General features: G+C 53.3%; 54 non-coding genes across 54 annotated transcripts; all 54 read left to right on the forward strand.

The window, feature by feature from the left end:
* The first annotated feature begins 391 nt into the window (after positions 1-391).
* Positions 392-472, forward strand: Trnal-uag (transfer RNA leucine (anticodon UAG)). The gene has a single exon. It is a non-coding gene; the product is annotated as a tRNA-Leu (tRNA).
* Positions 473-916: 444 nt separating this feature from the next.
* Positions 917-987, forward strand: Trnae-cuc (transfer RNA glutamic acid (anticodon CUC)). The gene has a single exon. It is a non-coding gene; the product is annotated as a tRNA-Glu (tRNA).
* Positions 988-1,362: 375 nt separating this feature from the next.
* Positions 1,363-1,434, forward strand: Trnah-gug (transfer RNA histidin (anticodon GUG)). Its single transcript has one exon. It is a non-coding gene; the product is annotated as a tRNA-His (tRNA).
* A 466-nt stretch (positions 1,435-1,900) lies between these two features.
* On the forward strand, positions 1,901-1,982 carry Trnal-uag (transfer RNA leucine (anticodon UAG)). The gene has a single exon. It is a non-coding gene; the product is annotated as a tRNA-Leu (tRNA).
* A 444-nt stretch (positions 1,983-2,426) lies between these two features.
* Positions 2,427-2,498, forward strand: Trnae-cuc (transfer RNA glutamic acid (anticodon CUC)). Its single transcript has one exon. It is a non-coding gene; the product is annotated as a tRNA-Glu (tRNA).
* Positions 2,499-2,873: 375 nt separating this feature from the next.
* Trnah-gug (transfer RNA histidin (anticodon GUG)) lies at positions 2,874-2,945 on the forward strand. The gene has a single exon. It is a non-coding gene; the product is annotated as a tRNA-His (tRNA).
* A 466-nt stretch (positions 2,946-3,411) lies between these two features.
* Trnal-uag (transfer RNA leucine (anticodon UAG)) lies at positions 3,412-3,493 on the forward strand. The gene has a single exon. It is a non-coding gene; the product is annotated as a tRNA-Leu (tRNA).
* Positions 3,494-3,937: 444 nt separating this feature from the next.
* On the forward strand, positions 3,938-4,009 carry Trnae-cuc (transfer RNA glutamic acid (anticodon CUC)). The gene has a single exon. It is a non-coding gene; the product is annotated as a tRNA-Glu (tRNA).
* Positions 4,010-4,384: 375 nt separating this feature from the next.
* On the forward strand, positions 4,385-4,456 carry Trnah-gug (transfer RNA histidin (anticodon GUG)). The gene has a single exon. It is a non-coding gene; the product is annotated as a tRNA-His (tRNA).
* Positions 4,457-4,922: 466 nt separating this feature from the next.
* Positions 4,923-5,004, forward strand: Trnal-uag (transfer RNA leucine (anticodon UAG)). The gene has a single exon. It is a non-coding gene; the product is annotated as a tRNA-Leu (tRNA).
* A 444-nt stretch (positions 5,005-5,448) lies between these two features.
* Positions 5,449-5,520, forward strand: Trnae-cuc (transfer RNA glutamic acid (anticodon CUC)). Its single transcript has one exon. It is a non-coding gene; the product is annotated as a tRNA-Glu (tRNA).
* A 375-nt stretch (positions 5,521-5,895) lies between these two features.
* Positions 5,896-5,967, forward strand: Trnah-gug (transfer RNA histidin (anticodon GUG)). Its single transcript has one exon. It is a non-coding gene; the product is annotated as a tRNA-His (tRNA).
* A 466-nt stretch (positions 5,968-6,433) lies between these two features.
* Positions 6,434-6,515, forward strand: Trnal-uag (transfer RNA leucine (anticodon UAG)). The gene has a single exon. It is a non-coding gene; the product is annotated as a tRNA-Leu (tRNA).
* A 444-nt stretch (positions 6,516-6,959) lies between these two features.
* On the forward strand, positions 6,960-7,031 carry Trnae-cuc (transfer RNA glutamic acid (anticodon CUC)). Its single transcript has one exon. It is a non-coding gene; the product is annotated as a tRNA-Glu (tRNA).
* Positions 7,032-7,406: 375 nt separating this feature from the next.
* Positions 7,407-7,478, forward strand: Trnah-gug (transfer RNA histidin (anticodon GUG)). Its single transcript has one exon. It is a non-coding gene; the product is annotated as a tRNA-His (tRNA).
* Positions 7,479-7,944: 466 nt separating this feature from the next.
* On the forward strand, positions 7,945-8,026 carry Trnal-uag (transfer RNA leucine (anticodon UAG)). Its single transcript has one exon. It is a non-coding gene; the product is annotated as a tRNA-Leu (tRNA).
* Positions 8,027-8,470: 444 nt separating this feature from the next.
* Positions 8,471-8,542, forward strand: Trnae-cuc (transfer RNA glutamic acid (anticodon CUC)). Its single transcript has one exon. It is a non-coding gene; the product is annotated as a tRNA-Glu (tRNA).
* A 375-nt stretch (positions 8,543-8,917) lies between these two features.
* Trnah-gug (transfer RNA histidin (anticodon GUG)) lies at positions 8,918-8,989 on the forward strand. The gene has a single exon. It is a non-coding gene; the product is annotated as a tRNA-His (tRNA).
* Positions 8,990-9,455: 466 nt separating this feature from the next.
* Positions 9,456-9,537, forward strand: Trnal-uag (transfer RNA leucine (anticodon UAG)). Its single transcript has one exon. It is a non-coding gene; the product is annotated as a tRNA-Leu (tRNA).
* Positions 9,538-9,981: 444 nt separating this feature from the next.
* Trnae-cuc (transfer RNA glutamic acid (anticodon CUC)) lies at positions 9,982-10,053 on the forward strand. Its single transcript has one exon. It is a non-coding gene; the product is annotated as a tRNA-Glu (tRNA).
* A 375-nt stretch (positions 10,054-10,428) lies between these two features.
* Positions 10,429-10,500, forward strand: Trnah-gug (transfer RNA histidin (anticodon GUG)). Its single transcript has one exon. It is a non-coding gene; the product is annotated as a tRNA-His (tRNA).
* A 466-nt stretch (positions 10,501-10,966) lies between these two features.
* On the forward strand, positions 10,967-11,048 carry Trnal-uag (transfer RNA leucine (anticodon UAG)). Its single transcript has one exon. It is a non-coding gene; the product is annotated as a tRNA-Leu (tRNA).
* Positions 11,049-11,492: 444 nt separating this feature from the next.
* Trnae-cuc (transfer RNA glutamic acid (anticodon CUC)) lies at positions 11,493-11,564 on the forward strand. The gene has a single exon. It is a non-coding gene; the product is annotated as a tRNA-Glu (tRNA).
* Positions 11,565-11,939: 375 nt separating this feature from the next.
* On the forward strand, positions 11,940-12,011 carry Trnah-gug (transfer RNA histidin (anticodon GUG)). The gene has a single exon. It is a non-coding gene; the product is annotated as a tRNA-His (tRNA).
* Positions 12,012-12,477: 466 nt separating this feature from the next.
* Positions 12,478-12,559, forward strand: Trnal-uag (transfer RNA leucine (anticodon UAG)). The gene has a single exon. It is a non-coding gene; the product is annotated as a tRNA-Leu (tRNA).
* A 444-nt stretch (positions 12,560-13,003) lies between these two features.
* Trnae-cuc (transfer RNA glutamic acid (anticodon CUC)) lies at positions 13,004-13,075 on the forward strand. Its single transcript has one exon. It is a non-coding gene; the product is annotated as a tRNA-Glu (tRNA).
* Positions 13,076-13,450: 375 nt separating this feature from the next.
* Trnah-gug (transfer RNA histidin (anticodon GUG)) lies at positions 13,451-13,522 on the forward strand. Its single transcript has one exon. It is a non-coding gene; the product is annotated as a tRNA-His (tRNA).
* A 466-nt stretch (positions 13,523-13,988) lies between these two features.
* Positions 13,989-14,070, forward strand: Trnal-uag (transfer RNA leucine (anticodon UAG)). Its single transcript has one exon. It is a non-coding gene; the product is annotated as a tRNA-Leu (tRNA).
* Positions 14,071-14,514: 444 nt separating this feature from the next.
* Positions 14,515-14,586, forward strand: Trnae-cuc (transfer RNA glutamic acid (anticodon CUC)). The gene has a single exon. It is a non-coding gene; the product is annotated as a tRNA-Glu (tRNA).
* A 375-nt stretch (positions 14,587-14,961) lies between these two features.
* On the forward strand, positions 14,962-15,033 carry Trnah-gug (transfer RNA histidin (anticodon GUG)). The gene has a single exon. It is a non-coding gene; the product is annotated as a tRNA-His (tRNA).
* A 466-nt stretch (positions 15,034-15,499) lies between these two features.
* On the forward strand, positions 15,500-15,581 carry Trnal-uag (transfer RNA leucine (anticodon UAG)). The gene has a single exon. It is a non-coding gene; the product is annotated as a tRNA-Leu (tRNA).
* A 444-nt stretch (positions 15,582-16,025) lies between these two features.
* Trnae-cuc (transfer RNA glutamic acid (anticodon CUC)) lies at positions 16,026-16,097 on the forward strand. The gene has a single exon. It is a non-coding gene; the product is annotated as a tRNA-Glu (tRNA).
* A 375-nt stretch (positions 16,098-16,472) lies between these two features.
* Positions 16,473-16,544, forward strand: Trnah-gug (transfer RNA histidin (anticodon GUG)). The gene has a single exon. It is a non-coding gene; the product is annotated as a tRNA-His (tRNA).
* Positions 16,545-17,010: 466 nt separating this feature from the next.
* Positions 17,011-17,092, forward strand: Trnal-uag (transfer RNA leucine (anticodon UAG)). The gene has a single exon. It is a non-coding gene; the product is annotated as a tRNA-Leu (tRNA).
* Positions 17,093-17,536: 444 nt separating this feature from the next.
* Trnae-cuc (transfer RNA glutamic acid (anticodon CUC)) lies at positions 17,537-17,608 on the forward strand. Its single transcript has one exon. It is a non-coding gene; the product is annotated as a tRNA-Glu (tRNA).
* Positions 17,609-17,983: 375 nt separating this feature from the next.
* Trnah-gug (transfer RNA histidin (anticodon GUG)) lies at positions 17,984-18,055 on the forward strand. Its single transcript has one exon. It is a non-coding gene; the product is annotated as a tRNA-His (tRNA).
* Positions 18,056-18,521: 466 nt separating this feature from the next.
* Positions 18,522-18,603, forward strand: Trnal-uag (transfer RNA leucine (anticodon UAG)). The gene has a single exon. It is a non-coding gene; the product is annotated as a tRNA-Leu (tRNA).
* Positions 18,604-19,047: 444 nt separating this feature from the next.
* On the forward strand, positions 19,048-19,119 carry Trnae-cuc (transfer RNA glutamic acid (anticodon CUC)). Its single transcript has one exon. It is a non-coding gene; the product is annotated as a tRNA-Glu (tRNA).
* Positions 19,120-19,494: 375 nt separating this feature from the next.
* Positions 19,495-19,566, forward strand: Trnah-gug (transfer RNA histidin (anticodon GUG)). Its single transcript has one exon. It is a non-coding gene; the product is annotated as a tRNA-His (tRNA).
* Positions 19,567-20,032: 466 nt separating this feature from the next.
* On the forward strand, positions 20,033-20,114 carry Trnal-uag (transfer RNA leucine (anticodon UAG)). Its single transcript has one exon. It is a non-coding gene; the product is annotated as a tRNA-Leu (tRNA).
* Positions 20,115-20,558: 444 nt separating this feature from the next.
* Positions 20,559-20,630, forward strand: Trnae-cuc (transfer RNA glutamic acid (anticodon CUC)). The gene has a single exon. It is a non-coding gene; the product is annotated as a tRNA-Glu (tRNA).
* A 375-nt stretch (positions 20,631-21,005) lies between these two features.
* Positions 21,006-21,077, forward strand: Trnah-gug (transfer RNA histidin (anticodon GUG)). The gene has a single exon. It is a non-coding gene; the product is annotated as a tRNA-His (tRNA).
* Positions 21,078-21,543: 466 nt separating this feature from the next.
* Trnal-uag (transfer RNA leucine (anticodon UAG)) lies at positions 21,544-21,625 on the forward strand. The gene has a single exon. It is a non-coding gene; the product is annotated as a tRNA-Leu (tRNA).
* A 444-nt stretch (positions 21,626-22,069) lies between these two features.
* Trnae-cuc (transfer RNA glutamic acid (anticodon CUC)) lies at positions 22,070-22,141 on the forward strand. Its single transcript has one exon. It is a non-coding gene; the product is annotated as a tRNA-Glu (tRNA).
* Positions 22,142-22,516: 375 nt separating this feature from the next.
* Positions 22,517-22,588, forward strand: Trnah-gug (transfer RNA histidin (anticodon GUG)). The gene has a single exon. It is a non-coding gene; the product is annotated as a tRNA-His (tRNA).
* A 466-nt stretch (positions 22,589-23,054) lies between these two features.
* On the forward strand, positions 23,055-23,136 carry Trnal-uag (transfer RNA leucine (anticodon UAG)). Its single transcript has one exon. It is a non-coding gene; the product is annotated as a tRNA-Leu (tRNA).
* Positions 23,137-23,580: 444 nt separating this feature from the next.
* Trnae-cuc (transfer RNA glutamic acid (anticodon CUC)) lies at positions 23,581-23,652 on the forward strand. The gene has a single exon. It is a non-coding gene; the product is annotated as a tRNA-Glu (tRNA).
* Positions 23,653-24,027: 375 nt separating this feature from the next.
* Trnah-gug (transfer RNA histidin (anticodon GUG)) lies at positions 24,028-24,099 on the forward strand. Its single transcript has one exon. It is a non-coding gene; the product is annotated as a tRNA-His (tRNA).
* A 466-nt stretch (positions 24,100-24,565) lies between these two features.
* Trnal-uag (transfer RNA leucine (anticodon UAG)) lies at positions 24,566-24,647 on the forward strand. The gene has a single exon. It is a non-coding gene; the product is annotated as a tRNA-Leu (tRNA).
* Positions 24,648-25,091: 444 nt separating this feature from the next.
* On the forward strand, positions 25,092-25,163 carry Trnae-cuc (transfer RNA glutamic acid (anticodon CUC)). The gene has a single exon. It is a non-coding gene; the product is annotated as a tRNA-Glu (tRNA).
* A 375-nt stretch (positions 25,164-25,538) lies between these two features.
* Trnah-gug (transfer RNA histidin (anticodon GUG)) lies at positions 25,539-25,610 on the forward strand. Its single transcript has one exon. It is a non-coding gene; the product is annotated as a tRNA-His (tRNA).
* A 466-nt stretch (positions 25,611-26,076) lies between these two features.
* Positions 26,077-26,158, forward strand: Trnal-uag (transfer RNA leucine (anticodon UAG)). Its single transcript has one exon. It is a non-coding gene; the product is annotated as a tRNA-Leu (tRNA).
* A 444-nt stretch (positions 26,159-26,602) lies between these two features.
* Trnae-cuc (transfer RNA glutamic acid (anticodon CUC)) lies at positions 26,603-26,674 on the forward strand. Its single transcript has one exon. It is a non-coding gene; the product is annotated as a tRNA-Glu (tRNA).
* Positions 26,675-27,049: 375 nt separating this feature from the next.
* Positions 27,050-27,121, forward strand: Trnah-gug (transfer RNA histidin (anticodon GUG)). Its single transcript has one exon. It is a non-coding gene; the product is annotated as a tRNA-His (tRNA).
* The last annotated feature ends 540 nt before the right edge of the window (positions 27,122-27,661 follow it).

Raw genomic sequence — 27,661 nt, forward strand, 5'->3', positions numbered from 1 at the left:
TTGTTCACTCGTGTTCCGCAGGCCGCAGTTTGTACTACCACTTCATCACAAGTGTAACCTCCTTGAGCTCACATATGTTTGTTACATGGAGCATTCTAGCTCCGCCTGACAGGTACAGCTATGACACTTTAGTGGTTACGGAAAGCCCAGGTTCGAAACCTGGTCACGGCACGAAAACGTCTCTTGATGCTGTCTCCTTAACTACGACAGCTACAGACAAGTGGCGTCGCTACCATATGGCGGGCACGGCATTTTCTTGTTGTGGGTGGCCTAAAGAGACGCTTCCAGTGGGAGAGCAGTGAAAATACATGGCACGGCGATTGCCAAGATACTTCCATTTCGAAGTGATCTTTGTAGTACAAAGGGAACGTTTTGCCGCCGCTCTTCCAAGGGTAACGTGGCCGAGCGGTCTAAGGCGCTGGTTTTAGGCACCAGTCTCTTCGGAGGCGTGGTTCGAATCCCACCGTTGCCAATTTTGGCGTCTCATTTTTGTGCCGTTGCTGTGTGTTCTCGTGGAGTAGGACGCAGCTCATGTGACGCGCGTGTTGCGTAGGTAGCGTGGCCGAGCGGTCTAAGGCGCTGGTTTCAGGCACCAGTCTCTTCGGAGGCGTGGGTTCCAATACCGCAGCTGCCAAACGTGTAATGTTTCCTGCATCGAAGGCAGATGCACTCATTGCCCGCAAAGGAAACAGCACAACAAGGCGTGAGCGTCTGCTTCGTGAATTGTCGTAGAACAGTACGTGGTGCAACGGCAGGATTTGTAGGCGCCTTTTGCCCTCATCACTGCTGGCGTTCGTCTCCACGATATGCGTCCAGAACATGCCGTTCTATAGCGTGCGAAAGTGGATTTTTTACAGGTGTCGTAAGTTAATCGTGGGTGCTTGCTGCGTTCGCTGGAGGAGCACTGGCGCCGTAATCCGGTGTAGTCTAGTGCTAGGATACCTGGCTCTCACCCAGGAGGCCCGGGTTCGATTCCCGGTACCGGAAATGCGCGTTTTTGTTGCTCCTCTTATGCGACTTGTCTCGACTTTGCTCGACTGACGCTACGCTGACGCGTGCAGAAAGCCACGTTAAGTATGATTCGTGGCAACACCCGACGGCGAGAGAGATGCAGCGTCTGTCCACTTGTTATCGAGTCACATGTCTGTAGTCAAGAGGCTTGGAGGACTGCAAGACATTGCCACGGAGGTGAATGCAGCTAACCACTGTAGTTAGTGTCCCGACAGCGCAGGCACGTTCATTTGTTTGTATACATGTGATGGAGAACGTGTCTGACACTGCTGTGGCGTGACACTGTGGGCTGGGCTTTGCTGTGTACCGCCACTTGCATTCCCGCCAGCTGCTCTGGCGGGCGCCTCCGTGGCCGTGATCGTCTAGTGGTTAGGACATTGCGTTGTGGCCGCAATAACCCAGGTTCGAATCCTGGTCACGGCAATTTTGAAAGTTTTTCCTTGCTGCCGTTGCATTGACGATAGTGCACGAGTACTCGAAATCACAGTGCTTTCTTGGTTGTTCACTCGTGTTCCGCAGGCCGCAGTTTGTACTACCACTTCATCACAAGTGTAACCTCCTTGAGCTCACATATGTTTGTTACATGGAGCATTCTAGCTCCGCCTGACAGGTACAGCTATGACACTTTAGTGGTTACGGAAAGCCCAGGTTCGAAACCTGGTCACGGCACGAAAACGTCTCTTGATGCTGTCTCCTTAACTACGACAGCTACAGACAAGTGGCGTCGCTACCATATGGCGGGCACGGCATTTTCTTGTTGTGGGTGGCCTAAAGAGACGCTTCCAGTGGGAGAGCAGTGAAAATACATGGCACGGCGATTGCCAAGATACTTCCATTTCGAAGTGATCTTTGTAGTACAAAGGGAACGTTTTGCCGCCGCTCTTCCAAGGGTAACGTGGCCGAGCGGTCTAAGGCGCTGGTTTTAGGCACCAGTCTCTTCGGAGGCGTGGGTTCGAATCCCACCGTTGCCAATTTTGGCGTCTCATTTTTGTGCCGTTGCTGTGTGTTCTCGTGGAGTAGGACGCAGCTCATGTGACGCGCGTGTTGCGTAGGTAGCGTGGCCGAGCGGTCTAAGGCGCTGGTTTCAGGCACCAGTCTCTTCGGAGGCGTGGGTTCCAATACCGCAGCTGCCAAACGTGTAATGTTTCCTGCATCGAAGGCAGATGCACTCATTGCCCGCAAAGGAAACAGCACAACAAGGCGTGAGCGTCTGCTTCGTGAATTGTCGTAGAACAGTACGTGGTGCAACGGCAGGATTTGTAGGCGCCTTTTGCCCTCATCACTGCTGGCGTTCGTCTCCACGATATGCGTCCAGAACATGCCGTTCTATAGCGTGCGAAAGTGGATTTTTTACAGGTGTCGTAAGTTAATCGTGGGTGCTTGCTGCGTTCGCTGGAGGAGCACTGGCGCCGTAATCCGGTGTAGTCTAGTGGCTAGGATACCTGGCTCTCACCCAGGAGGCCCGGGTTCGATTCCCGGTACCGGAAATGCGCGTTTTTGTTGCTCCTCTTATGCGACTTGTCTCGACTTTGCTCGACTGACGCTACGCTGACGCGTGCAGAAAGCCACGTTAAGTATGATTCGTGGCAACACCCGACGGCGAGAGAGATGCAGCGTCTGTCCACTTGTTATCGAGTCACATGTCTGTAGTCAAGAGGCTTGGAGGACTGCAAGACATTGCCACGGAGGTGAATGCAGCTAACCACTGTAGTTAGTGTCCCGACAGCGCAGGCACGTTCATTTGTTTGTATACATGTGATGGAGAACGTGTCTGACACTGCTGTGGCGTGACACTGTGGGCTGGGCTTTGCTGTGTACCGCCACTTGCATTCCCGCCAGCTGCTCTGGCGGGCGCCTCCGTGGCCGTGATCGTCTAGTGGTTAGGACATTGCGTTGTGGCCGCAATAACCCAGGTTCGAATCCTGGTCACGGCAATTTTGAAAGTTTTTCCTTGCTGCCGTTGCATTGACGATAGTGCACGAGTACTCGAAATCACAGTGCTTTCTTGTTGTTCACTCGTGTTCCGCAGGCCGCAGTTTTGTACTACCACTTCATCACAAGTGTAACCTCCTTGAGCTCACATATGTTTGTTACATGGAGCATTCTAGCTCCGCCTGACAGGTACAGCTATGACACTTTAGTGGTTACGGAAAGCCCAGGTTCGAAACCTGGTCACGGCACGAAAACGTCTCTTGATGCTGTCTCCTTAACTACGACAGCTACAGACAAGTGGCGTCGCTACCATATGGCGGGCACGGCATTTTCTTGTTGTGGGTGGCCTAAAGAGACGCTTCCAGTGGGAGAGCAGTGAAAATACATGGCACGGCGATTGCCAAGATACTTCCATTTCGAAGTGATCTTTGTAGTACAAAGGGAACGTTTTGCCGCCGCTCTTCCAAGGGTAACGTGGCCGAGCGGTCTAAGGCGCTGGTTTTAGGCACCAGTCTCTTCGGAGGCGTGGGTTCGAATCCCACCGTTGCCAATTTTGGCGTCTCATTTTTGTGCCGTTGCTGTGTGTTCTCGTGGAGTAGGACGCAGCTCATGTGACGCGCGTGTTGCGTAGGTAGCGTGGCCGAGCGGTCTAAGGCGCTGGTTTCAGGCACCAGTCTCTTCGGAGGCGTGGGTTCCAATACCGCAGCTGCCAAACGTGTAATGTTTCCTGCATCGAAGGCAGATGCACTCATTGCCCGCAAAGGAAACAGCACAACAAGGCGTGAGCGTCTGCTTCGTGAATTGTCGTAGAACAGTACGTGGTGCAACGGCAGGATTTGTAGGCGCCTTTTGCCCTCATCACTGCTGGCGTTCGTCTCCACGATATGCGTCCAGAACATGCCGTTCTATAGCGTGCGAAAGTGGATTTTTTACAGGTGTCGTAAGTTAATCGTGGGTGCTTGCTGCGTTCGCTGGAGGAGCACTGGCGCCGTAATCCGGTGTAGTCTAGTGGCTAGGATACCTGGCTCTCACCCAGGAGGCCCGGGTTCGATTCCCGGTACCGGAAATGCGCGTTTTTGTTGCTCCTCTTATGCGACTTGTCTCGACTTTGCTCGACTGACGCTACGCTGACGCGTGCAGAAAGCCACGTTAAGTATGATTCGTGGCAACACCCGACGGCGAGAGAGATGCAGCGTCTGTCCACTTGTTATCGAGTCACATGTCTGTAGTCAAGAGGCTTGGAGGACTGCAAGACATTGCCACGGAGGTGAATGCAGCTAACCACTGTAGTTAGTGTCCCGACAGCGCAGGCACGTTCATTTGTTTGTATACATGTGATGGAGAACGTGTCTGACACTGCTGTGGCGTGACACTGTGGGCTGGGCTTTGCTGTGTACCGCCACTTGCATTCCCGCCAGCTGCTCTGGCGGGCGCCTCCGTGGCCGTGATCGTCTAGTGGTTAGGACATTGCGTTGTGGCCGCAATAACCCAGGTTCGAATCCTGGTCACGGCAATTTTGAAAGTTTTTCCTTGCTGCCGTTGCATTGACGATAGTGCACGAGTACTCGAAATCACAGTGCTTTCTTGGTTGTTCACTCGTGTTCCGCAGGCCGCAGTTTGTACTACCACTTCATCACAAGTGTAACCTCCTTGAGCTCACATATGTTTGTTACATGGAGCATTCTAGCTCCGCCTGACAGGTACAGCTATGACACTTTAGTGGTTACGGAAAGCCCAGGTTCGAAACCTGGTCACGGCACGAAAACGTCTCTTGATGCTGTCTCCTTAACTACGACAGCTACAGACAAGTGGCGTCGCTACCATATGGCGGGCACGGCATTTTCTTGTTGTGGGTGGCCTAAAGAGACGCTTCCAGTGGGAGAGCAGTGAAAATACATGGCACGGCGATTGCCAAGATACTTCCATTTCGAAGTGATCTTTGTAGTACAAAGGGAACGTTTTGCCGCCGCTCTTCCAAGGGTAACGTGGCCGAGCGGTCTAAGGCGCTGGTTTTAGGCACCAGTCTCTTCGGAGGCGTGGGTTCGAATCCCACCGTTGCCAATTTTGGCGTCTCATTTTTGTGCCGTTGCTGTGTGTTCTCGTGGAGTAGGACGCAGCTCATGTGACGCGCGTGTTGCGTAGGTAGCGTGGCCGAGCGGTCTAAGGCGCTGGTTTCAGGCACCAGTCTCTTCGGAGGCGTGGGTTCCAATACCGCAGCTGCCAAACGTGTAATGTTTCCTGCATCGAAGGCAGATGCACTCATTGCCCGCAAAGGAAACAGCACAACAAGGCGTGAGCGTCTGCTTCGTGAATTGTCGTAGAACAGTACGTGGTGCAACGGCAGGATTTGTAGGCGCCTTTTGCCCTCATCACTGCTGGCGTTCGTCTCCACGATATGCGTCCAGAACATGCCGTTCTATAGCGTGCGAAAGTGGATTTTTTACAGGTGTCGTAAGTTAATCGTGGGTGCTTGCTGCGTTCGCTGGAGGAGCACTGGCGCCGTAATCCGGTGTAGTCTAGTGGCTAGGATACCTGGCTCTCACCCAGGAGGCCCGGGTTCGATTCCCGGTACCGGAAATGCGCGTTTTTGTTGCTCCTCTTATGCGACTTGTCTCGACTTTGCTCGACTGACGCTACGCTGACGCGTGCAGAAAGCCACGTTAAGTATGATTCGTGGCAACACCCGACGGCGAGAGAGATGCAGCGTCTGTCCACTTGTTATCGAGTCACATGTCTGTAGTCAAGAGGCTTGGAGGACTGCAAGACATTGCCACGGAGGTGAATGCAGCTAACCACTGTAGTTAGTGTCCCGACAGCGCAGGCACGTTCATTTGTTTGTATACATGTGATGGAGAACGTGTCTGACACTGCTGTGGCGTGACACTGTGGGCTGGGCTTTGCTGTGTACCGCCACTTGCATTCCCGCCAGCTGCTCTGGCGGGCGCCTCCGTGGCCGTGATCGTCTAGTGGTTAGGACATTGCGTTGTGGCCGCAATAACCCAGGTTCGAATCCTGGTCACGGCAATTTTGAAAGTTTTTCCTTGCTGCCGTTGCATTGACGATAGTGCACGAGTACTCGAAATCACAGTGCTTTCTTGGTTGTTCACTCGTGTTCCGCAGGCCGCAGTTTGTACTACCACTTCATCACAAGTGTAACCTCCTTGAGCTCACATATGTTTGTTACATGGAGCATTCTAGCTCCGCCTGACAGGTACAGCTATGACACTTTAGTGGTTACGGAAAGCCCAGGTTCGAAACCTGGTCACGGCACGAAAACGTCTCTTGATGCTGTCTCCTTAACTACGACAGCTACAGACAAGTGGCGTCGCTACCATATGGCGGGCACGGCATTTTCTTGTTGTGGGTGGCCTAAAGAGACGCTTCCAGTGGGAGAGCAGTGAAAATACATGGCACGGCGATTGCCAAGATACTTCCATTTCGAAGTGATCTTTGTAGTACAAAGGGAACGTTTTGCCGCCGCTCTTCCAAGGGTAACGTGGCCGAGCGGTCTAAGGCGCTGGTTTTAGGCACCAGTCTCTTCGGAGGCGTGGGTTCGAATCCCACCGTTGCCAATTTTGGCGTCTCATTTTTGTGCCGTTGCTGTGTGTTCTCGTGGAGTAGGACGCAGCTCATGTGACGCGCGTGTTGCGTAGGTAGCGTGGCCGAGCGGTCTAAGGCGCTGGTTTCAGGCACCAGTCTCTTCGGAGGCGTGGGTTCCAATACCGCAGCTGCCAAACGTGTAATGTTTCCTGCATCGAAGGCAGATGCACTCATTGCCCGCAAAGGAAACAGCACAACAAGGCGTGAGCGTCTGCTTCGTGAATTGTCGTAGAACAGTACGTGGTGCAACGGCAGGATTTGTAGGCGCCTTTTGCCCTCATCACTGCTGGCGTTCGTCTCCACGATATGCGTCCAGAACATGCCGTTCTATAGCGTGCGAAAGTGGATTTTTTACAGGTGTCGTAAGTTAATCGTGGGTGCTTGCTGCGTTCGCTGGAGGAGCACTGGCGCCGTAATCCGGTGTAGTCTAGTGGCTAGGATACCTGGCTCTCACCCAGGAGGCCCGGGTTCGATTCCCGGTACCGGAAATGCGCGTTTTTGTTGCTCCTCTTATGCGACTTGTCTCGACTTTGCTCGACTGACGCTACGCTGACGCGTGCAGAAAGCCACGTTAAGTATGATTCGTGGCAACACCCGACGGCGAGAGAGATGCAGCGTCTGTCCACTTGTTATCGAGTCACATGTCTGTAGTCAAGAGGCTTGGAGGACTGCAAGACATTGCCACGGAGGTGAATGCAGCTAACCACTGTAGTTAGTGTCCCGACAGCGCAGGCACGTTCATTTGTTTGTATACATGTGATGGAGAACGTGTCTGACACTGCTGTGGCGTGACACTGTGGGCTGGGCTTTGCTGTGTACCGCCACTTGCATTCCCGCCAGCTGCTCTGGCGGGCGCCTCCGTGGCCGTGATCGTCTAGTGGTTAGGACATTGCGTTGTGGCCGCAATAACCCAGGTTCGAATCCTGGTCACGGCAATTTTGAAAGTTTTTCCTTGCTGCCGTTGCATTGACGATAGTGCACGAGTACTCGAAATCACAGTGCTTTCTTGGTTGTTCACTCGTGTTCCGCAGGCCGCAGTTTGTACTACCACTTCATCACAAGTGTAACCTCCTTGAGCTCACATATGTTTGTTACATGGAGCATTCTAGCTCCGCCTGACAGGTACAGCTATGACACTTTAGTGGTTACGGAAAGCCCAGGTTCGAAACCTGGTCACGGCACGAAAACGTCTCTTGATGCTGTCTCCTTAACTACGACAGCTACAGACAAGTGGCGTCGCTACCATATGGCGGGCACGGCATTTTCTTGTTGTGGGTGGCCTAAAGAGACGCTTCCAGTGGGAGAGCAGTGAAAATACATGGCACGGCGATTGCCAAGATACTTCCATTTCGAAGTGATCTTTGTAGTACAAAGGGAACGTTTTGCCGCCGCTCTTCCAAGGGTAACGTGGCCGAGCGGTCTAAGGCGCTGGTTTTAGGCACCAGTCTCTTCGGAGGCGTGGGTTCGAATCCCACCGTTGCCAATTTTGGCGTCTCATTTTTGTGCCGTTGCTGTGTGTTCTCGTGGAGTAGGACGCAGCTCATGTGACGCGCGTGTTGCGTAGGTAGCGTGGCCGAGCGGTCTAAGGCGCTGGTTTCAGGCACCAGTCTCTTCGGAGGCGTGGGTTCCAATACCGCAGCTGCCAAACGTGTAATGTTTCCTGCATCGAAGGCAGATGCACTCATTGCCCGCAAAGGAAACAGCACAACAAGGCGTGAGCGTCTGCTTCGTGAATTGTCGTAGAACAGTACGTGGTGCAACGGCAGGATTTGTAGGCGCCTTTTGCCCTCATCACTGCTGGCGTTCGTCTCCACGATATGCGTCCAGAACATGCCGTTCTATAGCGTGCGAAAGTGGATTTTTTACAGGTGTCGTAAGTTAATCGTGGGTGCTTGCTGCGTTCGCTGGAGGAGCACTGGCGCCGTAATCCGGTGTAGTCTAGTGGCTAGGATACCTGGCTCTCACCCAGGAGGCCCGGGTTCGATTCCCGGTACCGGAAATGCGCGTTTTTGTTGCTCCTCTTATGCGACTTGTCTCGACTTTGCTCGACTGACGCTACGCTGACGCGTGCAGAAAGCCACGTTAAGTATGATTCGTGGCAACACCCGACGGCGAGAGAGATGCAGCGTCTGTCCACTTGTTATCGAGTCACATGTCTGTAGTCAAGAGGCTTGGAGGACTGCAAGACATTGCCACGGAGGTGAATGCAGCTAACCACTGTAGTTAGTGTCCCGACAGCGCAGGCACGTTCATTTGTTTGTATACATGTGATGGAGAACGTGTCTGACACTGCTGTGGCGTGACACTGTGGGCTGGGCTTTGCTGTGTACCGCCACTTGCATTCCCGCCAGCTGCTCTGGCGGGCGCCTCCGTGGCCGTGATCGTCTAGTGGTTAGGACATTGCGTTGTGGCCGCAATAACCCAGGTTCGAATCCTGGTCACGGCAATTTTGAAAGTTTTTCCTTGCTGCCGTTGCATTGACGATAGTGCACGAGTACTCGAAATCACAGTGCTTTCTTGGTTGTTCACTCGTGTTCCGCAGGCCGCAGTTTGTACTACCACTTCATCACAAGTGTAACCTCCTTGAGCTCACATATGTTTGTTACATGGAGCATTCTAGCTCCGCCTGACAGGTACAGCTATGACACTTTAGTGGTTACGGAAAGCCCAGGTTCGAAACCTGGTCACGGCACGAAAACGTCTCTTGATGCTGTCTCCTTAACTACGACAGCTACAGACAAGTGGCGTCGCTACCATATGGCGGGCACGGCATTTTCTTGTTGTGGGTGGCCTAAAGAGACGCTTCCAGTGGGAGAGCAGTGAAAATACATGGCACGGCGATTGCCAAGATACTTCCATTTCGAAGTGATCTTTGTAGTACAAAGGGAACGTTTTGCCGCCGCTCTTCCAAGGGTAACGTGGCCGAGCGGTCTAAGGCGCTGGTTTTAGGCACCAGTCTCTTCGGAGGCGTGGGTTCGAATCCCACCGTTGCCAATTTTGGCGTCTCATTTTTGTGCCGTTGCTGTGTGTTCTCGTGGAGTAGGACGCAGCTCATGTGACGCGCGTGTTGCGTAGGTAGCGTGGCCGAGCGGTCTAAGGCGCTGGTTTCAGGCACCAGTCTCTTCGGAGGCGTGGGTTCCAATACCGCAGCTGCCAAACGTGTAATGTTTCCTGCATCGAAGGCAGATGCACTCATTGCCCGCAAAGGAAACAGCACAACAAGGCGTGAGCGTCTGCTTCGTGAATTGTCGTAGAACAGTACGTGGTGCAACGGCAGGATTTGTAGGCGCCTTTTGCCCTCATCACTGCTGGCGTTCGTCTCCACGATATGCGTCCAGAACATGCCGTTCTATAGCGTGCGAAAGTGGATTTTTTACAGGTGTCGTAAGTTAATCGTGGGTGCTTGCTGCGTTCGCTGGAGGAGCACTGGCGCCGTAATCCGGTGTAGTCTAGTGGCTAGGATACCTGGCTCTCACCCAGGAGGCCCGGGTTCGATTCCCGGTACCGGAAATGCGCGTTTTTGTTGCTCCTCTTATGCGACTTGTCTCGACTTTGCTCGACTGACGCTACGCTGACGCGTGCAGAAAGCCACGTTAAGTATGATTCGTGGCAACACCCGACGGCGAGAGAGATGCAGCGTCTGTCCACTTGTTATCGAGTCACATGTCTGTAGTCAAGAGGCTTGGAGGACTGCAAGACATTGCCACGGAGGTGAATGCAGCTAACCACTGTAGTTAGTGTCCCGACAGCGCAGGCACGTTCATTTGTTTGTATACATGTGATGGAGAACGTGTCTGACACTGCTGTGGCGTGACACTGTGGGCTGGGCTTTGCTGTGTACCGCCACTTGCATTCCCGCCAGCTGCTCTGGCGGGCGCCTCCGTGGCCGTGATCGTCTAGTGGTTAGGACATTGCGTTGTGGCCGCAATAACCCAGGTTCGAATCCTGGTCACGGCAATTTTGAAAGTTTTTCCTTGCTGCCGTTGCATTGACGATAGTGCACGAGTACTCGAAATCACAGTGCTTTCTTGGTTGTTCACTCGTGTTCCGCAGGCCGCAGTTTGTACTACCACTTCATCACAAGTGTAACCTCCTTGAGCTCACATATGTTTGTTACATGGAGCATTCTAGCTCCGCCTGACAGGTACAGCTATGACACTTTAGTGGTTACGGAAAGCCCAGGTTCGAAACCTGGTCACGGCACGAAAACGTCTCTTGATGCTGTCTCCTTAACTACGACAGCTACAGACAAGTGGCGTCGCTACCATATGGCGGGCACGGCATTTTCTTGTTGTGGGTGGCCTAAAGAGACGCTTCCAGTGGGAGAGCAGTGAAAATACATGGCACGGCGATTGCCAAGATACTTCCATTTCGAAGTGATCTTTGTAGTACAAAGGGAACGTTTTGCCGCCGCTCTTCCAAGGGTAACGTGGCCGAGCGGTCTAAGGCGCTGGTTTTAGGCACCAGTCTCTTCGGAGGCGTGGGTTCGAATCCCACCGTTGCCAATTTTGGCGTCTCATTTTTGTGCCGTTGCTGTGTGTTCTCGTGGAGTAGGACGCAGCTCATGTGACGCGCGTGTTGCGTAGGTAGCGTGGCCGAGCGGTCTAAGGCGCTGGTTTCAGGCACCAGTCTCTTCGGAGGCGTGGGTTCCAATACCGCAGCTGCCAAACGTGTAATGTTTCCTGCATCGAAGGCAGATGCACTCATTGCCCGCAAAGGAAACAGCACAACAAGGCGTGAGCGTCTGCTTCGTGAATTGTCGTAGAACAGTACGTGGTGCAACGGCAGGATTTGTAGGCGCCTTTTGCCCTCATCACTGCTGGCGTTCGTCTCCACGATATGCGTCCAGAACATGCCGTTCTATAGCGTGCGAAAGTGGATTTTTTACAGGTGTCGTAAGTTAATCGTGGGTGCTTGCTGCGTTCGCTGGAGGAGCACTGGCGCCGTAATCCGGTGTAGTCTAGTGGCTAGGATACCTGGCTCTCACCCAGGAGGCCCGGGTTCGATTCCCGGTACCGGAAATGCGCGTTTTTGTTGCTCCTCTTATGCGACTTGTCTCGACTTTGCTCGACTGACGCTACGCTGACGCGTGCAGAAAGCCACGTTAAGTATGATTCGTGGCAACACCCGACGGCGAGAGAGATGCAGCGTCTGTCCACTTGTTATCGAGTCACATGTCTGTAGTCAAGAGGCTTGGAGGACTGCAAGACATTGCCACGGAGGTGAATGCAGCTAACCACTGTAGTTAGTGTCCCGACAGCGCAGGCACGTTCATTTGTTTGTATACATGTGATGGAGAACGTGTCTGACACTGCTGTGGCGTGACACTGTGGGCTGGGCTTTGCTGTGTACCGCCACTTGCATTCCCGCCAGCTGCTCTGGCGGGCGCCTCCGTGGCCGTGATCGTCTAGTGGTTAGGACATTGCGTTGTGGCCGCAATAACCCAGGTTCGAATCCTGGTCACGGCAATTTTGAAAGTTTTTCCTTGCTGCCGTTGCATTGACGATAGTGCACGAGTACTCGAAATCACAGTGCTTTCTTGGTTGTTCACTCGTGTTCCGCAGGCCGCAGTTTGTACTACCACTTCATCACAAGTGTAACCTCCTTGAGCTCACATATGTTTGTTACATGGAGCATTCTAGCTCCGCCTGACAGGTACAGCTATGACACTTTAGTGGTTACGGAAAGCCCAGGTTCGAAACCTGGTCACGGCACGAAAACGTCTCTTGATGCTGTCTCCTTAACTACGACAGCTACAGACAAGTGGCGTCGCTACCATATGGCGGGCACGGCATTTTCTTGTTGTGGGTGGCCTAAAGAGACGCTTCCAGTGGGAGAGCAGTGAAAATACATGGCACGGCGATTGCCAAGATACTTCCATTTCGAAGTGATCTTTGTAGTACAAAGGGAACGTTTTGCCGCCGCTCTTCCAAGGGTAACGTGGCCGAGCGGTCTAAGGCGCTGGTTTTAGGCACCAGTCTCTTCGGAGGCGTGGGTTCGAATCCCACCGTTGCCAATTTTGGCGTCTCATTTTTGTGCCGTTGCTGTGTGTTCTCGTGGAGTAGGACGCAGCTCATGTGACGCGCGTGTTGCGTAGGTAGCGTGGCCGAGCGGTCTAAGGCGCTGGTTTCAGGCACCAGTCTCTTCGGAGGCGTGGGTTCCAATACCGCAGCTGCCAAACGTGTAATGTTTCCTGCATCGAAGGCAGATGCACTCATTGCCCGCAAAGGAAACAGCACAACAAGGCGTGAGCGTCTGCTTCGTGAATTGTCGTAGAACAGTACGTGGTGCAACGGCAGGATTTGTAGGCGCCTTTTGCCCTCATCACTGCTGGCGTTCGTCTCCACGATATGCGTCCAGAACATGCCGTTCTATAGCGTGCGAAAGTGGATTTTTTACAGGTGTCGTAAGTTAATCGTGGGTGCTTGCTGCGTTCGCTGGAGGAGCACTGGCGCCGTAATCCGGTGTAGTCTAGTGGCTAGGATACCTGGCTCTCACCCAGGAGGCCCGGGTTCGATTCCCGGTACCGGAAATGCGCGTTTTTGTTGCTCCTCTTATGCGACTTGTCTCGACTTTGCTCGACTGACGCTACGCTGACGCGTGCAGAAAGCCACGTTAAGTATGATTCGTGGCAACACCCGACGGCGAGAGAGATGCAGCGTCTGTCCACTTGTTATCGAGTCACATGTCTGTAGTCAAGAGGCTTGGAGGACTGCAAGACATTGCCACGGAGGTGAATGCAGCTAACCACTGTAGTTAGTGTCCCGACAGCGCAGGCACGTTCATTTGTTTGTATACATGTGATGGAGAACGTGTCTGACACTGCTGTGGCGTGACACTGTGGGCTGGGCTTTGCTGTGTACCGCCACTTGCATTCCCGCCAGCTGCTCTGGCGGGCGCCTCCGTGGCCGTGATCGTCTAGTGGTTAGGACATTGCGTTGTGGCCGCAATAACCCAGGTTCGAATCCTGGTCACGGCAATTTTGAAAGTTTTTCCTTGCTGCCGTTGCATTGACGATAGTGCACGAGTACTCGAAATCACAGTGCTTTCTTGGTTGTTCACTCGTGTTCCGCAGGCCGCAGTTTGTACTACCACTTCATCACAAGTGTAACCTCCTTGAGCTCACATATGTTTGTTACATGGAGCATTCTAGCTCCGCCTGACAGGTACAGCTATGACACTTTAGTGGTTACGGAAAGCCCAGGTTCGAAACCTGGTCACGGCACGAAAACGTCTCTTGATGCTGTCTCCTTAACTACGACAGCTACAGACAAGTGGAGTCGCTACCATATGGCGGGCACGGCATTTTCTTGTTGTGGGTGGCCTAAAGAGACGCTTCCAGTGGGAGAGCAGTGAAAATACATGGCACGGCGATTGCCAAGATACTTCCATTTCGAAGTGATCTTTGTAGTACAAAGGGAACGTTTTGCCGCCGCTCTTCCAAGGGTAACGTGGCCGAGCGGTCTAAGGCGCTGGTTTTAGGCACCAGTCTCTTCGGAGGCGTGGGTTCGAATCCCACCGTTGCCAATTTTGGCGTCTCATTTTTGTGCCGTTGCTGTGTGTTCTCGTGGAGTAGGACGCAGCTCATGTGACGCGCGTGTTGCGTAGGTAGCGTGGCCGAGCGGTCTAAGGCGCTGGTTTCAGGCACCAGTCTCTTCGGAGGCGTGGGTTCCAATACCGCAGCTGCCAAACGTGTAATGTTTCCTGCATCGAAGGCAGATGCACTCATTGCCCGCAAAGGAAACAGCACAACAAGGCGTGAGCGTCTGCTTCGTGAATTGTCGTAGAACAGTACGTGGTGCAACGGCAGGATTTGTAGGCGCCTTTTGCCCTCATCACTGCTGGCGTTCGTCTCCACGATATGCGTCCAGAACATGCCGTTCTATAGCGTGCGAAAGTGGATTTTTTACAGGTGTCGTAAGTTAATCGTGGGTGCTTGCTGCGTTCGCTGGAGGAGCACTGGCGCCGTAATCCGGTGTAGTCTAGTGGCTAGGATACCTGGCTCTCACCCAGGAGGCCCGGGTTCGATTCCCGGTACCGGAAATGCGCGTTTTTGTTGCTCCTCTTATGCGACTTGTCTCGACTTTGCTCGACTGACGCTACGCTGACGCGTGCAGAAAGCCACGTTAAGTATGATTCGTGGCAACACCCGACGGCGAGAGAGATGCAGCGTCTGTCCACTTGTTATCGAGTCACATGTCTGTAGTCAAGAGGCTTGGAGGACTGCAAGACATTGCCACGGAGGTGAATGCAGCTAACCACTGTAGTTAGTGTCCCGACAGCGCAGGCACGTTCATTTGTTTGTATACATGTGATGGAGAACGTGTCTGACACTGCTGTGGCGTGACACTGTGGGCTGGGCTTTGCTGTGTACCGCCACTTGCATTCCCGCCAGCTGCTCTGGCGGGTGCCTCCGTGGCCGTGATCGTCTAGTGGTTAGGACATTGCGTTGTGGCCGCAATAACCCAGGTTCGAATCCTGGTCACGGCAATTTTGAAAGTTTTTCCTTGCTGCCGTTGCATTGACGATAGTGCACGAGTACTCGAAATCACAGTGCTTTCTTGGTTGTTCACTCGTGTTCCGCAGGCCGCAGTTTGTACTACCACTTCATCACAAGTGTAACCTCCTTGAGCTCACATATGTTTGTTACATGGAGCATTCTAGCTCCGCCTGACAGGTACAGCTATGACACTTTAGTGGTTACGGAAAGCCCAGGTTCGAAACCTGGTCACGGCACGAAAACGTCTCTTGATGCTGTCTCCTTAACTACGACAGCTACAGACAAGTGGCGTCGCTACCATATGGCGGGCACGGCATTTTCTTGTTGTGGGTGGCCTAAAGAGACGCTTCCAGTGGGAGAGCAGTGAAAATACATGGCACGGCGATTGCCAAGATACTTCCATTTCGAAGTGATCTTTGTAGTACAAAGGGAACGTTTTGCCGCCGCTCTTCCAAGGGTAACGTGGCCGAGCGGTCTAAGGCGCTGGTTTTAGGCACCAGTCTCTTCGGAGGCGTGGGTTCGAATCCCACCGTTGCCAATTTTGGCGTCTCATTTTTGTGCCGTTGCTGTGTGTTCTCGTGGAGTAGGACGCAGCTCATGTGACGCGCGTGTTGCGTAGGTAGCGTGGCCGAGCGGTCTAAGGCGCTGGTTTCAGGCACCAGTCTCTTCGGAGGCGTGGGTTCCAATACCGCAGCTGCCAAACGTGTAATGTTTCCTGCATCGAAGGCAGATGCACTCATTGCCCGCAAAGGAAACAGCACAACAAGGCGTGAGCGTCTGCTTCGTGAATTGTCGTAGAACAGTACGTGGTGCAACGGCAGGATTTGTAGGCGCCTTTTGCCCTCATCACTGCTGGCGTTCGTCTCCACGATATGCGTCCAGAACATGCCGTTCTATAGCGTGCGAAAGTGGATTTTTTACAGGTGTCGTAAGTTAATCGTGGGTGCTTGCTGCGTTCGCTGGAGGAGCACTGGCGCCGTAATCCGGTGTAGTCTAGTGGCTAGGATACCTGGCTCTCACCCAGGAGGCCCGGGTTCGATTCCCGGTACCGGAAATGCGCGTTTTTGTTGCTCCTCTTATGCGACTTGTCTCGACTTTGCTCGACTGACGCTACGCTGACGCGTGCAGAAAGCCACGTTAAGTATGATTCGTGGCAACACCCGACGGCGAGAGAGATGCAGCGTCTGTCCACTTGTTATCGAGTCACATGTCTGTAGTCAAGAGGCTTGGAGGACTGCAAGACATTGCCACGGAGGTGAATGCAGCTAACCACTGTAGTTAGTGTCCCGACAGCGCAGGCACGTTCATTTGTTTGTATACATGTGATGGAGAACGTGTCTGACACTGCTGTGGCGTGACACTGTGGGCTGGGCTTTGCTGTGTACCGCCACTTGCATTCCCGCCAGCTGCTCTGGCGGGCGCCTCCGTGGCCGTGATCGTCTAGTGGTTAGGACATTGCGTTGTGGCCGCAATAACCCAGGTTCGAATCCTGGTCACGGCAATTTTGAAAGTTTTTCCTTGCTGCCGTTGCATTGACGATAGTGCACGAGTACTCGAAATCACAGTGCTTTCTTGGTTGTTCACTCGTGTTCCGCAGGCCGCAGTTTGTACTACCACTTCATCACAAGTGTAACCTCCTTGAGCTCACATATGTTTGTTACATGGAGCATTCTAGCTCCGCCTGACAGGTACAGCTATGACACTTTAGTGGTTACGGAAAGCCCAGGTTCGAAACCTGGTCACGGCACGAAAACGTCTCTTGATGCTGTCTCCTTAACTACGACAGCTACAGACAAGTGGCGTCGCTACCATATGGCGGGCACGGCATTTTCTTGTTGTGGGTGGCCTAAAGAGACGCTTCCAGTGGGAGAGCAGTGAAAATACATGGCACGGCGATTGCCAAGATACTTCCATTTCGAAGTGATCTTTGTAGTACAAAGGGAACGTTTTGCCGCCGCTCTTCCAAGGGTAACGTGGCCGAGCGGTCTAAGGCGCTGGTTTTAGGCACCAGTCTCTTCGGAGGCGTGGGTTCGAATCCCACCGTTGCCAATTTTGGCGTCTCATTTTTGTGCCGTTGCTGTGTGTTCTCGTGGAGTAGGACGCAGCTCATGTGACGCGCGTGTTGCGTAGGTAGCGTGGCCGAGCGGTCTAAGGCGCTGGTTTCAGGCACCAGTCTCTTCGGAGGCGTGGGTTCCAATACCGCAGCTGCCAAACGTGTAATGTTTCCTGCATCGAAGGCAGATGCACTCATTGCCCGCAAAGGAAACAGCACAACAAGGCGTGAGCGTCTGCTTCGTGAATTGTCGTAGAACAGTACGTGGTGCAACGGCAGGATTTGTAGGCGCCTTTTGCCCTCATCACTGCTGGCGTTCGTCTCCACGATATGCGTCCAGAACATGCCGTTCTATAGCGTGCGAAAGTGGATTTTTTACAGGTGTCGTAAGTTAATCGTGGGTGCTTGCTGCGTTCGCTGGAGGAGCACTGGCGCCGTAATCCGGTGTAGTCTAGTGGCTAGGATACCTGGCTCTCACCCAGGAGGCCCGGGTTCGATTCCCGGTACCGGAAATGCGCGTTTTTGTTGCTCCTCTTATGCGACTTGTCTCGACTTTGCTCGACTGACGCTACGCTGACGCGTGCAGAAAGCCACGTTAAGTATGATTCGTGGCAACACCCGACGGCGAGAGAGATGCAGCGTCTGTCCACTTGTTATCGAGTCACATGTCTGTAGTCAAGAGGCTTGGAGGACTGCAAGACATTGCCACGGAGGTGAATGCAGCTAACCACTGTAGTTAGTGTCCCGACAGCGCAGGCACGTTCATTTGTTTGTATACATGTGATGGAGAACGTGTCTGACACTGCTGTGGCGTGACACTGTGGGCTGGGCTTTGCTGTGTACCGCCACTTGCATTCCCGCCAGCTGCTCTGGCGGGCGCCTCCGTGGCCGTGATCGTCTAGTGGTTAGGACATTGCGTTGTGGCCGCAATAACCCAGGTTCGAATCCTGGTCACGGCAATTTTGAAAGTTTTTCCTTGCTGCCGTTGCATTGACGATAGTGCACGAGTACTCGAAATCACAGTGCTTTCTTGGTTGTTCACTCGTGTTCCGCAGGCCGCAGTTTGTACTACCACTTCATCACAAGTGTAACCTCCTTGAGCTCACATATGTTTGTTACATGGAGCATTCTAGCTCCGCCTGACAGGTACAGCTATGACACTTTAGTGGTTACGGAAAGCCCAGGTTCGAAACCTGGTCACGGCACGAAAACGTCTCTTGATGCTGTCTCCTTAACTACGACAGCTACAGACAAGTGGCGTCGCTACCATATGGCGGGCACGGCATTTTCTTGTTGTGGGTGGCCTAAAGAGACGCTTCCAGTGGGAGAGCAGTGAAAATACATGGCACGGCGATTGCCAAGATACTTCCATTTCGAAGTGATCTTTGTAGTACAAAGGGAACGTTTTGCCGCCGCTCTTCCAAGGGTAACGTGGCCGAGCGGTCTAAGGCGCTGGTTTTAGGCACCAGTCTCTTCGGAGGCGTGGGTTCGAATCCCACCGTTGCCAATTTTGGCGTCTCATTTTTGTGCCGTTGCTGTGTGTTCTCGTGGAGTAGGACGCAGCTCATGTGACGCGCGTGTTGCGTAGGTAGCGTGGCCGAGCGGTCTAAGGCGCTGGTTTCAGGCACCAGTCTCTTCGGAGGCGTGGGTTCCAATACCGCAGCTGCCAAACGTGTAATGTTTCCTGCATCGAAGGCAGATGCACTCATTGCCCGCAAAGGAAACAGCACAACAAGGCGTGAGCGTCTGCTTCGTGAATTGTCGTAGAACAGTACGTGGTGCAACGGCAGGATTTGTAGGCGCCTTTTGCCCTCATCACTGCTGGCGTTCGTCTCCACGATATGCGTCCAGAACATGCCGTTCTATAGCGTGCGAAAGTGGATTTTTTACAGGTGTCGTAAGTTAATCGTGGGTGCTTGCTGCGTTCGCTGGAGGAGCACTGGCGCCGTAATCCGGTGTAGTCTAGTGGCTAGGATACCTGGCTCTCACCCAGGAGGCCCGGGTTCGATTCCCGGTACCGGAAATGCGCGTTTTTGTTGCTCCTCTTATGCGACTTGTCTCGACTTTGCTCGACTGACGCTACGCTGACGCGTGCAGAAAGCCACGTTAAGTATGATTCGTGGCAACACCCGACGGCGAGAGAGATGCAGCGTCTGTCCACTTGTTATCGAGTCACATGTCTGTAGTCAAGAGGCTTGGAGGACTGCAAGACATTGCCACGGAGGTGAATGCAGCTAACCACTGTAGTTAGTGTCCCGACAGCGCAGGCACGTTCATTTGTTTGTATACATGTGATGGAGAACGTGTCTGACACTGCTGTGGCGTGACACTGTGGGCTGGGCTTTGCTGTGTACCGCCACTTGCATTCCCGCCAGCTGCTCTGGCGGGCGCCTCCGTGGCCGTGATCGTCTAGTGGTTAGGACATTGCGTTGTGGCCGCAATAACCCAGGTTCGAATCCTGGTCACGGCAATTTTGAAAGTTTTTCCTTGCTGCCGTTGCATTGACGATAGTGCACGAGTACTCGAAATCACAGTGCTTTCTTGGTTGTTCACTCGTGTTCCGCAGGCCGCAGTTTGTACTACCACTTCATCACAAGTGTAACCTCCTTGAGCTCACATATGTTTGTTACATGGAGCATTCTAGCTCCGCCTGACAGGTACAGCTATGACACTTTAGTGGTTACGGAAAGCCCAGGTTCGAAACCTGGTCACGGCACGAAAACGTCTCTTGATGCTGTCTCCTTAACTACGACAGCTACAGACAAGTGGCGTCGCTACCATATGGCGGGCACGGCATTTTCTTGTTGTGGGTGGCCTAAAGAGACGCTTCCAGTGGGAGAGCAGTGAAAATACATGGCACGGCGATTGCCAAGATACTTCCATTTCGAAGTGATCTTTGTAGTACAAAGGGAACGTTTTGCCGCCGCTCTTCCAAGGGTAACGTGGCCGAGCGGTCTAAGGCGCTGGTTTTAGGCACCAGTCTCTTCGGAGGCGTGGGTTCGAATCCCACCGTTGCCAATTTTGGCGTCTCATTTTTGTGCCGTTGCTGTGTGTTCTCGTGGAGTAGGACGCAGCTCATGTGACGCGCGTGTTGCGTAGGTAGCGTGGCCGAGCGGTCTAAGGCGCTGGTTTCAGGCACCAGTCTCTTCGGAGGCGTGGGTTCCAATACCGCAGCTGCCAAACGTGTAATGTTTCCTGCATCGAAGGCAGATGCACTCATTGCCCGCAAAGGAAACAGCACAACAAGGCGTGAGCGTCTGCTTCGTGAATTGTCGTAGAACAGTACGTGGTGCAACGGCAGGATTTGTAGGCGCCTTTTGCCCTCATCACTGCTGGCGTTCGTCTCCACGATATGCGTCCAGAACATGCCGTTCTATAGCGTGCGAAAGTGGATTTTTTACAGGTGTCGTAAGTTAATCGTGGGTGCTTGCTGCGTTCGCTGGAGGAGCACTGGCGCCGTAATCCGGTGTAGTCTAGTGGCTAGGATACCTGGCTCTCACCCAGGAGGCCCGGGTTCGATTCCCGGTACCGGAAATGCGCGTTTTTGTTGCTCCTCTTATGCGACTTGTCTCGACTTTGCTCGACTGACGCTACGCTGACGCGTGCAGAAAGCCACGTTAAGTATGATTCGTGGCAACACCCGACGGCGAGAGAGATGCAGCGTCTGTCCACTTGTTATCGAGTCACATGTCTGTAGTCAAGAGGCTTGGAGGACTGCAAGACATTGCCACGGAGGTGAATGCAGCTAACCACTGTAGTTAGTGTCCCGACAGCGCAGGCACGTTCATTTGTTTGTATACATGTGATGGAGAACGTGTCTGACACTGCTGTGGCGTGACACTGTGGGCTGGGCTTTGCTGTGTACCGCCACTTGCATTCCCGCCAGCTGCTCTGGCGGGCGCCTCCGTGGCCGTGATCGTCTAGTGGTTAGGACATTGCGTTGTGGCCGCAATAACCCAGGTTCGAATCCTGGTCACGGCAATTTTGAAAGTTTTTCCTTGCTGCCGTTGCATTGACGATAGTGCACGAGTACTCGAAATCACAGTGCTTTCTTGGTTGTTCACTCGTGTTCCGCAGGCCGCAGTTTGTACTACCACTTCATCACAAGTGTAACCTCCTTGAGCTCACATATGTTTGTTACATGGAGCATTCTAGCTCCGCCTGACAGGTACAGCTATGACACTTTAGTGGTTACGGAAAGCCCAGGTTCGAAACCTGGTCACGGCACGAAAACGTCTCTTGATGCTGTCTCCTTAACTACGACAGCTACAGACAAGTGGCGTCGCTACCATATGGCGGGCACGGCATTTTCTTGTTGTGGGTGGCCTAAAGAGACGCTTCCAGTGGGAGAGCAGTGAAAATACATGGCACGGCGATTGCCAAGATACTTCCATTTCGAAGTGATCTTTGTAGTACAAAGGGAACGTTTTGCCGCCGCTCTTCCAAGGGTAACGTGGCCGAGCGGTCTAAGGCGCTGGTTTTAGGCACCAGTCTCTTCGGAGGCGTGGGTTCGAATCCCACCGTTGCCAATTTTGGCGTCTCATTTTTGTGCCGTTGCTGTGTGTTCTCGTGGAGTAGGACGCAGCTCATGTGACGCGCGTGTTGCGTAGGTAGCGTGGCCGAGCGGTCTAAGGCGCTGGTTTCAGGCACCAGTCTCTTCGGAGGCGTGGGTTCCAATACCGCAGCTGCCAAACGTGTAATGTTTCCTGCATCGAAGGCAGATGCACTCATTGCCCGCAAAGGAAACAGCACAACAAGGCGTGAGCGTCTGCTTCGTGAATTGTCGTAGAACAGTACGTGGTGCAACGGCAGGATTTGTAGGCGCCTTTTGCCCTCATCACTGCTGGCGTTCGTCTCCACGATATGCGTCCAGAACATGCCGTTCTATAGCGTGCGAAAGTGGATTTTTTACAGGTGTCGTAAGTTAATCGTGGGTGCTTGCTGCGTTCGCTGGAGGAGCACTGGCGCCGTAATCCGGTGTAGTCTAGTGGCTAGGATACCTGGCTCTCACCCAGGAGGCCCGGGTTCGATTCCCGGTACCGGAAATGCGCGTTTTTGTTGCTCCTCTTATGCGACTTGTCTCGACTTTGCTCGACTGACGCTACGCTGACGCGTGCAGAAAGCCACGTTAAGTATGATTCGTGGCAACACCCGACGGCGAGAGAGATGCAGCGTCTGTCCACTTGTTATCGAGTCACATGTCTGTAGTCAAGAGGCTTGGAGGACTGCAAGACATTGCCACGGAGGTGAATGCAGCTAACCACTGTAGTTAGTGTCCCGACAGCGCAGGCACGTTCATTTGTTTGTATACATGTGATGGAGAACGTGTCTGACACTGCTGTGGCGTGACACTGTGGGCTGGGCTTTGCTGTGTACCGCCACTTGCATTCCCGCCAGCTGCTCTGGCGGGCGCCTCCGTGGCCGTGATCGTCTAGTGGTTAGGACATTGCGTTGTGGCCGCAATAACCCAGGTTCGAATCCTGGTCACGGCAATTTTGAAAGTTTTTCCTTGCTGCCGTTGCATTGACGATAGTGCACGAGTACTCGAAATCACAGTGCTTTCTTGGTTGTTCACTCGTGTTCCGCAGGCCGCAGTTTGTACTACCACTTCATCACAAGTGTAACCTCCTTGAGCTCACATATGTTTGTTACATGGAGCATTCTAGCTCCGCCTGACAGGTACAGCTATGACACTTTAGTGGTTACGGAAAGCCCAGGTTCGAAACCTGGTCACGGCACGAAAACGTCTCTTGATGCTGTCTCCTTAACTACGACAGCTACAGACAAGTGGCGTCGCTACCATATGGCGGGCACGGCATTTTCTTGTTGTGGGTGGCCTAAAGAGACGCTTCCAGTGGGAGAGCAGTGAAAATACATGGCACGGCGATTGCCAAGATACTTCCATTTCGAAGTGATCTTTGTAGTACAAAGGGAACGTTTTGCCGCCGCTCTTCCAAGGGTAACGTGGCCGAGCGGTCTAAGGCGCTGGTTTTAGGCACCAGTCTCTTCGGAGGCGTGGGTTCGAATCCCACCGTTGCCAATTTTGGCGTCTCATTTTTGTGCCGTTGCTGTGTGTTCTCGTGGAGTAGGACGCAGCTCATGTGACGCGCGTGTTGCGTAGGTAGCGTGGCCGAGCGGTCTAAGGCGCTGGTTTCAGGCACCAGTCTCTTCGGAGGCGTGGGTTCCAATACCGCAGCTGCCAAACGTGTAATGTTTCCTGCATCGAAGGCAGATGCACTCATTGCCCGCAAAGGAAACAGCACAACAAGGCGTGAGCGTCTGCTTCGTGAATTGTCGTAGAACAGTACGTGGTGCAACGGCAGGATTTGTAGGCGCCTTTTGCCCTCATCACTGCTGGCGTTCGTCTCCACGATATGCGTCCAGAACATGCCGTTCTATAGCGTGCGAAAGTGGATTTTTTACAGGTGTCGTAAGTTAATCGTGGGTGCTTGCTGCGTTCGCTGGAGGAGCACTGGCGCCGTAATCCGGTGTAGTCTAGTGGCTAGGATACCTGGCTCTCACCCAGGAGGCCCGGGTTCGATTCCCGGTACCGGAAATGCGCGTTTTTGTTGCTCCTCTTATGCGACTTGTCTCGACTTTGCTCGACTGACGCTACGCTGACGCGTGCAGAAAGCCACGTTAAGTATGATTCGTGGCAACACCCGACGGCGAGAGAGATGCAGCGTCTGTCCACTTGTTATCGAGTCACATGTCTGTAGTCAAGAGGCTTGGAGGACTGCAAGACATTGCCACGGAGGTGAATGCAGCTAACCACTGTAGTTAGTGTCCCGACAGCGCAGGCACGTTCATTTGTTTGTATACATGTGATGGAGAACGTGTCTGACACTGCTGTGGCGTGACACTGTGGGCTGGGCTTTGCTGTGTACCGCCACTTGCATTCCCGCCAGCTGCTCTGGCGGGCGCCTCCGTGGCCGTGATCGTCTAGTGGTTAGGACATTGCGTTGTGGCCGCAATAACCCAGGTTCGAATCCTGGTCACGGCAATTTTGAAAGTTTTTCCTTGCTGCCGTTGCATTGACGATAGTGCACGAGTACTCGAAATCACAGTGCTTTCTTGGTTGTTCACTCGTGTTCCGCAGGCCGCAGTTTGTACTACCACTTCATCACAAGTGTAACCTCCTTGAGCTCACATATGTTTGTTACATGGAGCATTCTAGCTCCGCCTGACAGGTACAGCTATGACACTTTAGTGGTTACGGAAAGCCCAGGTTCGAAACCTGGTCACGGCACGAAAACGTCTCTTGATGCTGTCTCCTTAACTACGACAGCTACAGACAAGTGGAGTCGCTACCATATGGCGGGCACGGCATTTTCTTGTTGTGGGTGGCCTAAAGAGACGCTTCCAGTGGGAGAGCAGTGAAAATACATGGCACGGCGATTGCCAAGATACTTCCATTTCGAAGTGATCTTTGTAGTACAAAGGGAACGTTTTGCCGCCGCTCTTCCAAGGGTAACGTGGCCGAGCGGTCTAAGGCGCTGGTTTTAGGCACCAGTCTCTTCGGAGGCGTGGGTTCGAATCCCACCGTTGCCAATTTTGGCGTCTCATTTTTGTGCCGTTGCTGTGTGTTCTCGTGGAGTAGGACGCAGCTCATGTGACGCGCGTGTTGCGTAGGTAGCGTGGCCGAGCGGTCTAAGGCGCTGGTTTCAGGCACCAGTCTCTTCGGAGGCGTGGGTTCCAATACCGCAGCTGCCAAACGTGTAATGTTTCCTGCATCGAAGGCAGATGCACTCATTGCCCGCAAAGGAAACAGCACAACAAGGCGTGAGCGTCTGCTTCGTGAATTGTCGTAGAACAGTACGTGGTGCAACGGCAGGATTTGTAGGCGCCTTTTGCCCTCATCACTGCTGGCGTTCGTCTCCACGATATGCGTCCAGAACATGCCGTTCTATAGCGTGCGAAAGTGGATTTTTTACAGGTGTCGTAAGTTAATCGTGGGTGCTTGCTGCGTTCGCTGGAGGAGCACTGGCGCCGTAATCCGGTGTAGTCTAGTGGCTAGGATACCTGGCTCTCACCCAGGAGGCCCGGGTTCGATTCCCGGTACCGGAAATGCGCGTTTTTGTTGCTCCTCTTATGCGACTTGTCTCGACTTTGCTCGACTGACGCTACGCTGACGCGTGCAGAAAGCCACGTTAAGTATGATTCGTGGCAACACCCGACGGCGAGAGAGATGCAGCGTCTGTCCACTTGTTATCGAGTCACATGTCTGTAGTCAAGAGGCTTGGAGGACTGCAAGACATTGCCACGGAGGTGAATGCAGCTAACCACTGTAGTTAGTGTCCCGACAGCGCAGGCACGTTCATTTGTTTGTATACATGTGATGGAGAACGTGTCTGACACTGCTGTGGCGTGACACTGTGGGCTGGGCTTTGCTGTGTACCGCCACTTGCATTCCCGCCAGCTGCTCTGGCGGGCGCCTCCGTGGCCGTGATCGTCTAGTGGTTAGGACATTGCGTTGTGGCCGCAATAACCCAGGTTCGAATCCTGGTCACGGCAATTTTGAAAGTTTTTCCTTGCTGCCGTTGCATTGACGATAGTGCACGAGTACTCGAAATCACAGTGCTTTCTTGGTTGTTCACTCGTGTTCCGCAGGCCGCAGTTTGTACTACCACTTCATCACAAGTGTAACCTCCTTGAGCTCACATATGTTTGTTACATGGAGCATTCTAGCTCCGCCTGACAGGTACAGCTATGACACTTTAGTGGTTACGGAAAGCCCAGGTTCGAAACCTGGTCACGGCACGAAAACGTCTCTTGATGCTGTCTCCTTAACTACGACAGCTACAGACAAGTGGCGTCGCTACCATATGGCGGGCACGGCATTTTCTTGTTGTGGGTGGCCTAAAGAGACGCTTCCAGTGGGAGAGCAGTGAAAATACATGGCACGGCGATTGCCAAGATACTTCCATTTCGAAGTGATCTTTGTAGTACAAAGGGAACGTTTTGCCGCCGCTCTTCCAAGGGTAACGTGGCCGAGCGGTCTAAGGCGCTGGTTTTAGGCACCAGTCTCTTCGGAGGCGTGGGTTCGAATCCCACCGTTGCCAATTTTGGCGTCTCATTTTTGTGCCGTTGCTGTGTGTTCTCGTGGAGTAGGACGCAGCTCATGTGACGCGCGTGTTGCGTAGGTAGCGTGGCCGAGCGGTCTAAGGCGCTGGTTTCAGGCACCAGTCTCTTCGGAGGCGTGGGTTCCAATACCGCAGCTGCCAAACGTGTAATGTTTCCTGCATCGAAGGCAGATGCACTCATTGCCCGCAAAGGAAACAGCACAACAAGGCGTGAGCGTCTGCTTCGTGAATTGTCGTAGAACAGTACGTGGTGCAACGGCAGGATTTGTAGGCGCCTTTTGCCCTCATCACTGCTGGCGTTCGTCTCCACGATATGCGTCCAGAACATGCCGTTCTATAGCGTGCGAAAGTGGATTTTTTACAGGTGTCGTAAGTTAATCGTGGGTGCTTGCTGCGTTCGCTGGAGGAGCACTGGCGCCGTAATCCGGTGTAGTCTAGTGGCTAGGATACCTGGCTCTCACCCAGGAGGCCCGGGTTCGATTCCCGGTACCGGAAATGCGCGTTTTTGTTGCTCCTCTTATGCGACTTGTCTCGACTTTGCTCGACTGACGCTACGCTGACGCGTGCAGAAAGCCACGTTAAGTATGATTCGTGGCAACACCCGACGGCGAGAGAGATGCAGCGTCTGTCCACTTGTTATCGAGTCACATGTCTGTAGTCAAGAGGCTTGGAGGACTGCAAGACATTGCCACGGAGGTGAATGCAGCTAACCACTGTAGTTAGTGTCCCGACAGCGCAGGCACGTTCATTTGTTTGTATACATGTGATGGAGAACGTGTCTGACACTGCTGTGGCGTGACACTGTGGGCTGGGCTTTGCTGTGTACCGCCACTTGCATTCCCGCCAGCTGCTCTGGCGGGCGCCTCCGTGGCCGTGATCGTCTAGTGGTTAGGACATTGCGTTGTGGCCGCAATAACCCAGGTTCGAATCCTGGTCACGGCAATTTTGAAAGTTTTTCCTTGCTGCCGTTGCATTGACGATAGTGCACGAGTACTCGAAATCACAGTGCTTTCTTGGTTGTTCACTCGTGTTCCGCAGGCCGCAGTTTGTACTACCACTTCATCACAAGTGTAACCTCCTTGAGCTCACATATGTTTGTTACATGGAGCATTCTAGCTCCGCCTGACAGGTACAGCTATGACACTTTAGTGGTTACGGAAAGCCCAGGTTCGAAACCTGGTCACGGCACGAAAACGTCTCTTGATGCTGTCTCCTTAACTACGACAGCTACAGACAAGTGGCGTCGCTACCATATGGCGGGCACGGCATTTTCTTGTTGTGGGTGGCCTAAAGAGACGCTTCCAGTGGGAGAGCAGTGAAAATACATGGCACGGCGATTGCCAAGATACTTCCATTTCGAAGTGATCTTTGTAGTACAAAGGGAACGTTTTGCCGCCGCTCTTCCAAGGGTAACGTGGCCGAGCGGTCTAAGGCGCTGGTTTTAGGCACCAGTCTCTTCGGAGGCGTGGGTTCGAATCCCAC

The sequence above is a fragment of the Schistocerca cancellata genome, chromosome 1, assembly GCF_023864275.1.
Source record: "Schistocerca cancellata isolate TAMUIC-IGC-003103 chromosome 1, iqSchCanc2.1, whole genome shotgun sequence".
NCBI classification, from domain to species: domain Eukaryota; kingdom Metazoa; phylum Arthropoda; class Insecta; order Orthoptera; family Acrididae; genus Schistocerca; species Schistocerca cancellata.